This window comes from Alligator mississippiensis, chromosome 5, assembly GCF_030867095.1.
Source record: "Alligator mississippiensis isolate rAllMis1 chromosome 5, rAllMis1, whole genome shotgun sequence".
Lineage (NCBI taxonomy): Eukaryota > Metazoa > Chordata > Crocodylia > Alligatoridae > Alligator > Alligator mississippiensis.
In genome coordinates this window covers 157560461-157573959 of record NC_081828.1, presented here as the reverse complement: position 1 = coordinate 157573959, position 13499 = coordinate 157560461, and positions in this window count along the sequence as shown.

Genomic DNA, 13499 nt, shown 5'->3' with positions numbered 1-13499 from the left:
AGTCTCCCTAATAATAGTGTAGGGCCCTGTTACAGAAGACAATGAGCTAACTGAATAAAAGGCAAATTAAACTATATCAAGAGAAACCTTGTTTTGCAAACTGAAATATAATCCCATGGTAATAAAGGAAGGTAGGTATAACAAGGTGGCTGAGAATTCCTGAAATGTCTTTACTTAACATTGAGATAATTCTAGGGTCCTTTATGTGAAAGGAATCATAGATTATCTTTATGCCAGTGTCAAAAGACAGAAGATAGCACTGCTGAACACCTGGAATATAGATAATCTTTACAAGCATTAAGTAAATTCTTTGGCATAAAAGAAGTTAAGATAGCCAGGGTCAAAATGACTTGTACAGGTACATATTTTCTTAACTGAAAAAATCTCTTTAAGCACACTTCCATCCTAATCTACAGTATGTGAAAAACATGTTTTAAAGCTATACTTCATTCCAACTGCAGTAGTCATTGGCTGGTTCAGTAAAAATTTTTAGGTTTAAAAAGAATGTTCTTTCTGCCCTCCAGTGGCCATAGACCAGATTTGCAAAAACACTGGAATTTTAATTTCAAATGAGTGATTTTATGATAAATGCCTTTAACTTTCTTTTTAGAATAGGCATAAAGAATTGTATTTACAAACCAGTTCTGACTCATAAGTTATCTTTCTGCATATCTCTTTATCTTAATACAAGCGTCTGACATTTTATATTGTGGAAAGGGAAAATTACATAGTTGCCATTATTTTAACCTTACTGTATAGACACGGAATATGAAGTTATGATATTGATATGAAAGCCCATTGGTTTCGTATATTTTTTTCTGGTTAATCAAATCATATTAGATCAAATGTCTATGCCTATATACTAGGTAATTTGCAGACAACATGGGAGCAGTTTCTTTACTATCCCCTTTAATACCTCCTCAGTGTATTTAATTTAAAATTCATGCAAAGTGTTTATGAGCTGTGCTAAATATTTCTTATTTTGAAATGGCAGACATTGGGAACTGGAGCCTGGTATTCCAAGTACTATCTTACTTATACACAAAGACAACTTCACTGATTCCAGTGGAATTGTTTAGATTCCAGTGGTTCTCAACTTTATTTGATTCAAAGCATCCCTTGTTAGATTCAAGGAATTCCTCAGAAAATGCCAGCTCAATTTTCACTTAGTTTTTGACTATAGAAAAATAATAGAATGGTTCCTTTGCCACAAAAACTGTAATGGGTCAGAATTCTTTTAACACCACTGTGGCAGGTGGAGGTCTCAGGGGTGGTCATGACGTTCCCTGGTGCCCCGTGACTGGGCCAACTCTGTCTCAAGGGTACCTACTTATTTCTCCTGCCACGCCTTGTTGGTATAATAATAATAATTAGGGAGGCTGCCTCTGAACCTTTGTATGGCTCTCAGTCCCACAAAACCTTGCTAGATTGTACTGGCCTTTGGACACCTCGCTGGGTCCCTCTCTCCCAGACAGTGCCTCACGGGACACCTCGAGTCCTATGGCTAATTGCATGGCTCCAAATCCTCCTCTTTACCATGCCCCATGCCTTGCAGATGTAATATGTATAGTTGACTCCCTTAGTCCTTTCTGGAAGCCGAACTCCGCCCCTATGCTGGGTCTTTTCCATGTCCCTGTCTGTTGCGCCCCTCTGGCGCTGGGCCCTCCAACCTGTATCTGCTGTGTATCTCCAACCCTGTATCTGCTATGCCATTCTGGCACCAGGCCCTCTGGCCCCTGTGTCTCTGTGCCCCTCTGACACCGGGCCCTCTGGCCCCTGTAGCTGTGCCATTTTGTCACTGGGCTTGACACAATAGGGTGCCTTGCCCTCTGGGCACTAGTGAGGCCTCCTCCTCCCCCTAAAGCCACATCCCAAAACCACCTGTACAATAGTAACACAGACATAGGCCCCTGGGCTACAACACAACAATACTAATGGACACTGTGTTCTGCCCCTTTTAAGAAGGTAAAACTTCTCCTTAGGACAGTGCATCTCCTAGTCCTAGTCTCCTAGTCCTGGGTATCTTGTAGGATTCTAGAACCTTTAGTCCTTATTAAAGCAGGTGACCAACTGTCTCTGTGTAGCTCTCTAAGGCAGTGCTCCTTCTCTTGGCAATCTCTAGAGAGAGTGAAGCTGCTAGCTCCAGCCCTGAGCTTATATGTCATAGTATCATAGTATCATGTCCCCGGAGGCCTGCCTCCTTCTGGTCATCTAACTGCCTGCAGGTGCTGGTCAATTATCCCATTAGGCTGTTGCACAGGCAACATGCAGCTGTGGAACTCTGCCTAGTCTGCAGGGCTCTCTGGCCAGGCAGCTTCTGCCCTTAAAAGAGCAGGCACATCTTAGTGCCCTGCTACAACCACAAATTCCTATCTGAAATCTCTCGTATACCTAACACTGCTAACATTGTGTGGCACTTGGTGGCACCCTTGAAAGGATCTCAAGGGAGCCCGGAGGGCCATAGCACCCTAATTGAGGGTTACTGTTTTAGACTAATACTAGTGTTAGAGGAAAATCAGGCCCCACAATATCAGTTTATGTTAACGAAGAACAACATACAGCCTAAAAAATATTACATAGTGGGCATGTCTACACATTCATTAATGTGCTGTAATTATGTTGCATTAAGTTTAGTGCCTATAGTGACAGGTGCTAACTTAATGCACCATAATTGGCGCTACTGAGCATTAACGCAGATGAACAGTTTTTTGTGACACTACTGTGCATTAGACTAAATCTACTCTGCATTAGCACAGGCTTTGCCTTCTGTGCTAATGCTCAGTAGAATTAGTCTTCTGCGCATTAAGTGTCTCATGTAGACATGCCCAGTGTAAATCAAACACCAAATATAGGTATGAAAAGTGCCTAATTTTTCTAGGTTTGGTGTAGCTGCCACTTCTCATCAATGGTGGGAATCAGGCCCATGGTATATATCGATAGGTAAATGCACTGAAAGCAAGAACGGACAGACTGGCTGATGGCAACATCCTGAGGGATAGCCAGCATGGGTTTGTTGTGGGTAGGTCTTGCTTGACCAGTCTTATTTCCTTTTATGACCAGGTGACCTATCACCTGGACAAGGGTAGAGGAGATTGATGTTGTATATCTTGACTTTAAAAAAGCCTTCGATCTGGTATCCCATGATCACCTCTTGGTAAAACTGGCCAACTGCGGCCTCAGGTCCATCACGATCCACTGGCTGGGGAATTGGCTCCGTGGTCGGACCCAGAGGGTGGTGGTTGACGGAAGTCAATCATCATGGTGCTCTGTGACCAGCGGGGTCCCTCAATGCTCTGTCCTTGGGCCTATATTGTTCAACATCTTCACTAATGATGTGGACACTGGAGTCAGAAGCGGACTGGCCAAGTTCGCCAATGACACCAAACTTTGGGGTAAAGCATCCACACCTGAGGACAGGAGGGCAATCCGGGCTGACCTTGACAGGCTTAGGAAATGGGCAGATGAGAACCTGATGGTGTTTAACACCAAAAAATGCAAGGTTCTCCACCTTGAAAAGAAAAACCTGCAGCATCCTTATAAGCTCGGTAGTGCTATGCTGGCTAGCATTATGGATAAAAGGGACTTGGGGGGTCATAGAATCATAGAAGAGGGTTGGAAGGGACCTTGTAGATCTTCAAGTCCTACCCCCTGCCTGGGCAGGAGGAAAACGACTCAATTGACCCCAGTCAGGTAGGCATCGAGCCCCTTCTTAAAGACCCCCAGGGTAGGAGCCAGCACCACTTCCCTTGGAAGTTGGTTCCAGATCCTAGCTGCTCTAACTGTGAAGTAGTTCTTATGGATGTCTAATCTAAACCTACTCTCCAACAACTTGTGGCCGTTATTCCTTGTTATCCTGGGGGGTGCTAGGGGAAATAAGGTCTCCCCCAAACCCTTCTGGTCCCCCCTAGTGAGTTTATAGATGTTTACCAGGTCCCCCCTCAGCCTTCTCTTGTGAAGGCTGAACAGGTTCAGGTCCTGTAGCCTCTCATTGTAGGATCTGCCCTGCTGTCCCCGGATCATGCGGGTGGCCCTCCTCTGGACCCTCTCAATGTTGTCCACATCCCTCTTGAAGTGGGGTGCCCAGAACTGGATGCAGTACTCCAGCTGTGGCCTGACCAGTGTCGCGTAGAGGGGGAGGATCACCTCCTTGGCCCTACTTGAGATGCACCTGTGGATGCACGATAAGGTCCGGTTAGCCCGGCCGACCATGACCTCGCATTGTTGGCCCATGTTCATCTTGGAGTCAGTAATGACTCCAAGATCCCTTTCTGCCTCCGTGCTCTCAAGAAGGGAGTTTCCCATCTTATAAGTGTGCTGCTGGTTACTACTGCCCAAGTGCAGCACCCTGCACTTGTCTGTATTGAAACGCATCCTGTTTTTGTTAGCCCACCCTTGCAACCTATCCAGGTCTTGCTGCAGTCTTTCCCTCCCTACTATTGTGCCCACCCCACCCCACCCCACCCCAAATTTTGGTATCATCAGCAGGTTGCTTTTCACCCCGTCGTCCAAATCGCTGATAAAGAATTTGAACAGTGTGGGCCCAAGGACCGAGCCCTGGGGGACTCCGCTGCCCACTTCCCCCCAGGTCGAATATGACCCATTGACCACCACCCTCTGAGTACAACCCTTCAGCCAATTTGCAATCCATCTAACTGTGTAGGCATCAATGCCACAGTAGCCTAGATTTTAATGAGGATGGGGTGGTCGACAGTGTCAAAGTCCTTGCTGAAGTCCAGAAAGACTACATCTACAGCAACACCTGCATCCAATGCTTTTGTGACCTGATCGTAAAAGGCAATCAGGTTGGTCTGACATGACTTGCCCCTAATGAAACTGTGCTGGTTGCCCTTGAGCATCATCCCTGATGCTGGCCCATCACAAATGTGCTCCTTGATGATTTTCTCAAAGAGTTTTCCCAGGATTGAGGTAAGTCTGACGAGCCTATGGTTACCCGGGTCCTCCCTCCTCCCTTTTTTAAAGATGGGGACCACATTGGCTATCTTCCAATCATGTGGCACCTGGCCCAAGCATCACGAGTGCTCGTAAAGCCATGCCAAGGGCCCTGCAATAACCCCCGCTAGCTCCCTCAACACCCTGGGGTGGAGAGCATCTGGACCTGCTGATTTGAACACGTCCAGCCCCTCCAGAAGCACTTTAACCTGGTCCTCCTCAACCTTTGGTCTTAAGGCATTCCCCTCGAGTCTGTCTTGAATCACGGTGGGGGAGTCCTGATCCCTGCACAAGAAAACGGAGGTGAAGAATTTGTTAAAGAGGTCTGTCTTCTCCTCTGGTGCAACCACCAGATTGCCCTGCGTATCTTGCAGGGGCCCCACATTTCCCAGCGCCTTCTTCATCCTCCCTATATATTTGAAAAAGGACTTTTTATTATCTTTGATCTTGGACGCTAGTCCTAGCTCTATGTCCGCCTTAGCTTTCCTAACAGCCTCCCTACACGCCCAAGCAGTGGAGGTATACTCCTCTTTGGAGATAGCACCCCTCTTCCACCGGGTGTACGCTGCCTTTTTGGCAACCAGGTGTTCCCGGACGTCCTTGGTGAGCCAGGGAGGCTTCTGGGCACTCTTGCCCCCCTTGCTTCTTGTTGGGATTGTCACCCCTTGGGCCCTGAGTATCATCTCCTTAAGGAACAACCACTCATCTTGGGCACTGAGTTCCCCTGCCCTCGAGAACCCCAGCACCTCTCCCACCAATTTCCTTAACTCCTTGAAGTTGGCCCTCTTGAAGTCTAGCGCTACCACCTTGCTGCAGGCCCTTGTCACCCTGCACTGGATGATGAATTCCAGCAAGCGATGATCGCTATCACCCAGGTGGTCAAGGACCTGCAGCCCCCTTACCAGATCATCGCCTGTGGCCAGGACCAGGTCCAACAGGGCATTTCCTCTGGTGGGACTGTGCACCTCCTGGGTTAAGTGGAGGTCCTGTATCTCGGCCAGGAACCTCCTGAAACGGTCCAACCTGGCAGACTGCTCCTACCAGCAGATGTCCAGGTAATTTAGATCACCCATGACAACTACATCCCTTGCCTTAAGTGCCTCTGCAAGCTGGTCCGAAAATTCCCGGTTCAGCTCCTCCCTTTGGTTGGGGGGTCTGTAGTAGACCCCACCATTAAATCCCTCTCCCCACGACCCCCTTGTATCTTGACGCAGAGCACTTCAGCTTGCCCCTCCTCTGACCCCATTTTGCTGGCAGAGGATGTGTATTGCTCTTTGACATAGAGTACCACACCCTCTCCCTTCTTTCCTTCTTTATCCCGGTCATGATTGACCACAAGATGAACATGAGCCTTCAATGTGATGCTGTGGCTAGTAACGCAAGGAAAATGCTGGCTTGCATCCATAGATGCTTCTCAAGCAAATCCCAGGACGTCATTCTCCCATTGTACTCCGCCTTGGTTAGGCCGCAGCTGGAGTACTGCATCCAGTTTTGGGCTCCACAATTCAAAAAGGATGTGGAGAAGCTTGAAAGAGTCCAGAGACGAGCCAAGTGCATGATCAGAGTTCAAGAAAACAGACCTTACAACGACAGGCTGAGAGCTATGGCACTCTTCAGCCTGGAAAAGAACAGGCTCAGGGATGATCTGATGGCCACCTATAAGTTTATAAGAGGTGTCCACCAGGATCTGGAGGAACATTTGTTCACCAGAGCGCCCCAAGGGATGACAAGGTCTAACAGTTATAAACTCCTGCAAGACTGTTTCAGGCTGGACATAAGGAAGAATGTCTTTACTGTCTGAGCCCCCAAGGTCTGGAATGGCCTGCCATCTGAGGTGGTTCAAGCACCTACTTTGAATGCCTTCAAGAGAAATTTGGATGTTCATCTTGCTGTGATCCTATGACCCCTGCTGACTTCTTACCCCTGGGGCAGGGGGCTGGACTCGATGATCTTCCGAGGTCCCAGCCCTAATGTCTACGAAATCTATGAAACTTACAGAAGCAGATGACAGCGTTCAATTGAAGCAACATAGGAAATACATTCTGACAACTGTTGTTGTTTTCTCTACCCCTTGTCTCTGTGCTACAGTGGTCTCCAAACAAAATCCAAATTTTCCATTAAGGAGTGCATGCTTGGAATAATTACTGTTTGTGCTTGTAACAGGGGATCCCTAACCCTGTTACTTGAATGGCATAGAGAGAGATGGCAGGCAGCAGAACCCCTGTTGCTTGTTAAAGAAAGAGCTAACGGAGCAAGTGTAGCTTGCAGGGAGACTAGCTACCCAAAGAAGCAGGCACAAACAACAGAGCTGAAGGAGTTCAAGGCTCCAGATTGTGGGTAGCAGGCAGGAAAAGTCTAGGCTGCTAATTCAAATAATTAGCAGTACCTGGGGCCTGTTGCAAGTGAGTCACAGGTCAGATGACTGGAAAGGGGAAGAGAAAAACACCATATAAGCCTGACTCCAGGACTAGATATCCAGTCTAGCCCAGATCCCTAGAAGAGCAGATCTGCTAGAAGAGGTGTACAAAGACATTATGCATTTTGTTTCTGCTTGAGCCTGTTTTTACTGTGAGGCTGAAGGGGGGGAAGGAGGTCATGGTGGGGTGCCAGTGAGGCACCCTGCATTTTGGAGCTGAGGGCCAAGGGCCTGGAGTAGTGAGGGAGGGCCAAGGGCCCAGAGCAGAGAGTGATAGGTAGAGTGAGGAGGCTAAGACCAGTCAGAAAAAGAAATGCTTTGCTCAAGGCAGAGAATAGGCCGGACCAAGATAGCCCAATGATAAGCAGAGCAGAGCAGAACATACCAAGACTCACTTCAGTTTCTGAGGCTAGCCTCCCAAGTTCTTACTAACATCAAGGCAAGCCAAGAAAAGGGGGTGGATAGAGTTAGTGCGGCTGTCAGGGGGCAGCATGGCCACCCTCAGAGGTGGGATCCTGTTATAATGCTTTATTTCAGGGCCCCATAAGCCAAATTCAACCTTAATATTAACAACAGTGGAGTTAACTTTACTCCTAGTGTATGCAATATATGCATCTAAGTCAAACCACTTTTCTGTCATTACTGCCAATTATAATCAGCTGTCAAGATTAGTGTGTCCACTTTTGCTGGAGATCTTCATTGTGAGAAAGCACAACAGTTTCTCTTGTGATTTGTGGTGTCTTAAATTCTAGCAATGGATCAGTAGACCTTTTTCAAACTGCAGACTTTCAGCACTTGAATTAATAGTGATCTCTAAAAGCAAGTATGCCTACACTTCTAAATGTAACCACAGTAAAAATACAGGTCAGTATCAATCACACACCTTTATCTCTTCTCTGAGGTTATTCCTTTCACTTCCTCTTTCAAAGGAAAATAGTCCCACTTCCCCTTTCAAATAAATATTTGCACATCAGCAGTATAGTGCAGCTCAGTGGTTTTAGACCAATGGATCATTGTGAACCCTCCACATTTCTCACAGACCCCTAGGTACATTTATCTAAAAAGATGTGCCAGATCCAATGTGATCTATGGGCCAACTTCAAACCACTTACTATGATCCATGGACCAAAATGTGGGAACCACTGGTGTAAGTTATTCTGTACACTTTTAAGGCCCTGAGCTGAAGATGACAGGTGTACTATCAGAAAACAAAGAGGTAATATGATATTTTGCAAAAGATCCCTCTACACTTTCTCACTAACTCCTGAATGTGAATCTAATTTAGTCCTATCTTGAGCGCAACACTAGGGACACATTTGGCCACAAGCCTCAGTTCAATACCTGCATGAATTGTAAATATTTCAATTATTACTGCAGTATTTATTTTTAAATTCCTAGGATAACTCAAATTACCTCTCATGTACTGAGAATAAAGGTGATGTACACCTACTTCTGTCATATAAGTCCTCCTACTGATCTATGGATAACTAGAAAAACTTCTGGAGCAAACCCAGTGCAAGGTTTCTAGGGAATGTCCTCCTTTTTGCTGTTTTTCGTGCAAAATGCAGTGGGCTTAAAATTACACTATTACTATACACTGGTGAGCACCTTCACTTCCTCTGTTCTATGTTTATCTCCTTCTATCTAATGAGTATTAAAGATGATTTTTCTTACCCTTAATAGTGGCTCTCTCACGTGGCCTTTTTCTCTGGGCAATTGTAACTGCATCCCTGCTCTGTTGACATATACAGATGATTTCCCCAAATCCCCTCCTCTATTCCATTCCACTGCTGCTGTCCCTGTCTTTGGACTTCGAACAAAAATGTTGCTATATAAAAACATGCAATGTGAACACATATTTTCCTCTATATTTGCAAAGTTGTACATACTGATGAAGCATGGTTATGCAGTATTTGCAGTGCAAGGTTTTGCTTTTGTTTCTAATATTTAATCCTTTAATATTTAATTAGGGAGGGGGTGATCAGGAAAAATCAAAATATATTTAAAGACCTAATGTGGAGGTTGCAGTAGAGATAACTGAAATATTTTAGATTCTGTTATAACTCTCCCTTCACTCTCACTGTAATGGATTTGAGAGGTAGACAGTTGAGGTTAGTTGACTTGGATGATGAGCCAGAGTCAGGAGCTAAAAAAGATCTGAGTCAGGGGTTGAGATTGAGGCACTAACATTAGGCCTATTTGTGATACAGTGATGGTAGGCCTAGCTCTCACCAGGGGCCACAAACCTCAATCAATGGCTAGGGGAAGACTACTCAATGCACAACAACTATGTCTGTGGAACAAATGAGAAAACAGGAACAAGAGTGCAGGGTATAGGCTAATAACCGGTGTGCCAAAGGAAGATACTGAACAAAGGACTTTGACTAGCAGCCACTTCCAAGAGCAGGGTCTAAAAGCCAGGAGACTGAGGAACTGCGGTCGGGAGACAGGTAGGAAAGGAAAGCCAGAAACCAGAGTTGTGCAGAGAATACCAACCAGGTACATGTCTTGTATAGTGTACAGCATGAGGAATTAATATTTTGAAAGGAAAAGTATACATATTGTCTGTATAATTCATCGCTATTGTTTTCTGGTCTGATTCAATGAAGAAGAACAGCGACATGCACTCCAGAAGTGTAAAATACAAGGAATTTCAAAGCATTTTGCTGGCAGAATTAAGCCTTGAAATGTCCTGCGTAACAGTGAACTTTACTTAGTATAGCTGTATTTGAGGGATGTCGTGGGTGAAGTGTATGACTAACAGCCAGGGTGGGAGCCAGACGCTGAGCTGCCTGGAGGCCTGTGGAAGCAGCAAGGGTGCTGGGGTCCAGGAAGACAGCTTGGGTCTGGGAGCTTGTACTGGAGCCCGGGAAGCCCCCAGCCTTGCTCAGGCCCTTCAGTCCTCGCCGGCAGCCCCCCAACCTTCAGTGCAACCCCCTGAGACCCTGAGGCATTTTTTCAGCTATGCTACAGTGAAGAGGTGGCTGAGATTTTATGGTTCTATGCATTATGCCCTGTTAAATTTATCCTTATACTAACCCACAATAATTTTACTCTTATAAGAATGCCCACACAGCCTTTATGTTTCACTAGCAAATGGATAGAAACTGGAAGGTTAGCATGTAGGTGCAATCAACTTGGCAATTGCTATCATTGTGAAGTCAAGTAGCCCCTTGACCATAAACAATGGTGGGATGGCAATCCCCCCCACCTCCCGAAAGAAGAAACCAGGATCAGAGTAGCAAGCAAATACATTTTATTCTTTACAGAGAGGAAAGCTTTAATTTATTTTTAATTTATTTTATATGCATACATACATACATACATATATTATTAATTACAGCTAAATTAAAGCTAAGCTATTAAAGCTAACTATTTATATTTAAATATTTAAGCTTTTAATATTAATTAATTTATTTAAGGTTTCAGAGTATTTAAATTAAAGCTAAGTAATTAAAGCTAAATTAAACTTAAATAGATTTATTTTCTGTCTAGAACAGCGCCACCCAAAGCATGAGAATTCGTAGCACCTGAATCTACTCTGTAAAAAACATCATGGTGTGTAAGCACCATCCAGTGGTGCTATGAGGTACATAACTTAACATATATGACTGAACAAAGATATATCACCCTCATCTACATAGGCTTGCATGTAAATTGGATGCAGTTGAATCCACATTCAGATAAATCACTTGGACGTGTATCAAGACCTTATAGGTCTGAGGTTATCCTCCAGCATTGGCTAACATTGAGTAGCTCTGAGATGAGGCTCAAGGAGGAGGTTTTTGCTATAGCAGAAAGCCCCCTTTTCCTCTTGCCTGCATTTGCTCTCCCCTCCTTGGATATGTTTTTCCTCTTCTACCTTTTCTTCCTTCCTCTTTCTTTCACTTTAAGATAAGGAATTGTGTTTTAAAATTTGTATGTGTGCATTTTGTATCTCCCCGTGTATTTTGGTATTTTTATCTATTTGTGTGCCATGGCATTACTTTTGTAGCTTATATTTTATACTCCTCACCTTTCAACTTTCAACTAAATGTGTTTAGTTTCAGAAGTAAGTTATACATTGTAACAACGTTAACAAGGGCAGGAGTTAAATTGCCGCTTCCCTGTATCAGGCTGGCCCCTGAAAGAGCGAGTGAATCAGTGACTGAATGCATAACACAGTAGTAGGCAGTAATTAACACTTAGGAAAACCGCAGATCAAGCAACGGAAGAAATCAATAAAAGACAATGTAGCAACCGGGAATTCTCTAAACGTCACTGTTCAAGGGCTAGAAGCCCTGGTCTGAGTTAATCAACGCCGGGGACGAACTTTTTGGGCTGAATATCTCCAGATCGACCACTCCCAGAGCCCTATTCAAAATTCATCAACGGACTCCCAAACCTGCACGTACATGCAGACGACCCCTGGGGTTGACAGATGCCATCCAGTAGCCACTGAGGGGGAAGTCCCACGAGGGGCAATGACCCCTGGGTTGGGCAAACCTGAAAACTGGGGAGTCACCAAAGTCTGCCAAGGACAGATAAAAAGCAGTGAAAAGTGACCCTCAGCGGTGCCCTCTTGATCTCCAACTTGACCAACACCCAACCTGTCCAGCCAGAAGGACCAGCCAGCGACCCCCTTCTGGAGGATAACACCACGCTGGAAGAAGCCTCGACTGGCCATCGACAGCAGACTCCAGTGCCTGTGGGATAGGTATACCTGACTCTTGTAGCTTGCTACTGTGTGTGTGTGCATGTGTGTGTGTGTGGGGGGGGGGGGACCAGCCCCAAGGTTTATGTTTTAACTTCATTACAGTGCTTCAATCCACCTAATAAACCAGAATTTTAAGGATCCCAAGTTGGACATTTGTAGCCAACATTGCCATCTACATTGGTTTCAACTCTTTTCTGTTAGTGGGTTCACAAACTAGCTTTTACTCTTCTTGCAGATTGCAGTGCTCATTTTTAGTCTGTTGCAGAATATAAATAGATGCCATTCTGTGGAGGATGTAAATGGCACTTGATAAGTAGTATAGTGGTTCACTGACTAAACATGTCACTTTTTATAAATTTTAAAGATAAAATAAATACCCTGAGCACAGAAGCTTCAAGGACATGAGGGATCCAAACTGTTTAAGTGTCACAAAGAGTAGATGAACATACTGATAAGTCAGTCAATTCCTGAAGTTGAGAGCCATTCAATTATCTTACCCTCCCAGACCACAGCTGTTCTCTTGATTCTGTTAGCAAATCCTCTACTGTAGAGACTGAACTACATATGTTCAGTTGGGGAAGAGGCTTAAACCTAGGAATGTCTTTAGAAATGGAGATAAAGGTTCCTTGGCAAAGAAACAAGCTTGTTTTAGCTCCATGTTTTCGAAGCACAAGAAACTGCGCCTGAAAATTTTAAAAGTATTTATCTTTTTCTCTGCTCAGGACCGCAATTCCTAAATCAGGTAGGTGTTGCAATGCTGACCTGATCAGTGCTTATGTACCTGTAAATAATCTAGGCCATAGTAAAATGATATTTCCTATGTATATTTCTCTTTACATGTATTTTTACTGATCTTTACATTTCTTTCTGGGTTTATAAACAATAGGGCCAACCTTTTCTGATTTATTCTTTATTGTAGTGGGTGTTTGTAGATGGGAAGGACCAGACTTCTGGAGGAAGACTAATTCAATTTTATGCCTTCTGGTTTTGTTTGCTCCCATATACTTTTCAAAAAGTAGCTAAATGGACAGTGCCATATTAAAAATAATACATTGTAAAGACCCTTGTGTTAGCAGACTAACATTTCTGATCAGTAAGAGCAAAATAATTTAAAAAAATCTAAGGCAGACAAGATTGAGTAAATGTGATATCTTTTATTAGATCAACTACTTAGACCAATTTCTTACTTCCTTAAACCAACATGGCTATATCCAACACCCCTAAAACTCTAAAACTCTTTTCATAATTTATACTATAGATTTCCTTCTTTGTATTTTTCTTATGTTGGACACAGAGAACAGACTGGGAAGTTTCATTTTTGCTTGTAATCATTTTCTGGTAAATTTCACTTTAAGGTTTCACTAAAGTTGGGTAGCAAATGGCTTACCCATCTTAAAAAGACTGTTGAGATTTCAAACATGTTTTGTGCTCTTCTTT